This window comes from Olea europaea, chromosome 20, assembly GCF_002742605.1.
Source record: "Olea europaea var. sylvestris chromosome 20, O_europaea_v1, whole genome shotgun sequence".
In the NCBI taxonomy this organism is placed as follows: Eukaryota; Viridiplantae; Streptophyta; class Magnoliopsida; order Lamiales; family Oleaceae; genus Olea; species Olea europaea.
Genome location: NC_036256.1, coordinates 9,482,187 through 9,483,421, shown reverse-complemented (window position 1 = coordinate 9,483,421; position 1,235 = coordinate 9,482,187).

Here is a 1,235-nt window from a genome sequence, read left to right as displayed (position 1 = left end):
TTTTTTTTTTTTTTTTTTTTTTTTTTTTTTTTTTTTTTTTTTTTTTTTTTAACAAAATTGAAATTAAAATTCTTCTTTTTTTTTTTGTTTTATGGATTCAACTTTTTTGAGCGAATCAAGGATTTTGATGTTCAAGATTTTCTTTATGTAGAGGTTAACTTTTCGTGTTACAATTATTTTTGAACTTCTAAAGCTATGTGAATAACGGAGACTTCTTCTTCATCTTCATTACCCTTTAGGGATGGGCGAACGTTTTGATATCTTCGTCTTCTTCTTGACCGTCGAGGTTTCGGACTTAGATCAGAAATTTTAATTTCAAGTCGAGAAAAGACAGATTGTCTTTGGGATGACATCTAGGGAATTTGTGCATTCCTATCAATTTGGGTAGAAGAAGAATGATCTTCACTTAACCTTTGGAAGATATAGGCTTTACATTTTATGTCGACCATTGGAGAGGGTTCTCATTTCAAACATCGAAACTTTGGCATTTTCATTTTCAATTCGATCGAGCACTGAAGGTCTCGGCTGTTCTGACTTCTCCTCCGCAACTTCATAAATTTGAATTATGATGTGGTTTGATGAAATCTTCTTGACCTTAATCTTTCTCAGTGGATTTGGGTCATATCTCAAACCATGCGTGGGTCAAGACACTAAGGCTCCATCTGAATTAGAAGGGATACACCCTTCTGAAAGGACAGCATCAAGATCACCTAATTTTCGAGGCTCTCCTTTTCCAAACTCGACATTTTCAAACAATTTCTTGACTTGAGGATTGTAACATCCTTTGAAAGTCTATTTTGATTCAGCAGCTCCTTTTTGTTTGAACGAGCCAGAAATACAAAATTTTGACATGTCTGGAATGGAAGTCGAAGCTTCCAATGTAGATTTACGCTCTTTCGGGACCGCCATTCGTTGATGAGGTAGAAGCAATTTTGGAATACTAGGTATTGGAAGAGTTAACTCCTTTCTCAAAACTTCAATATCGGTTGATTCTCTTTGAGGTTTTTTGCCTTTAGAGAATCATTCGAATTTACGACTTACCTTAGATAAGCTGATGAGATTGATCGGTACTAGATGTATCATGATCGTTTGCATCTTCTTTGATTTTAAATCCAGACATGGTCAACCCTGCAGAATTACACTCTTCATATTCCATGTAAAATTTAGCATCAACGAAATGAGATTCTTCTTCAAAGAATGGTTTAGACTTAGCTACCAAATATTTAACTTCTCCA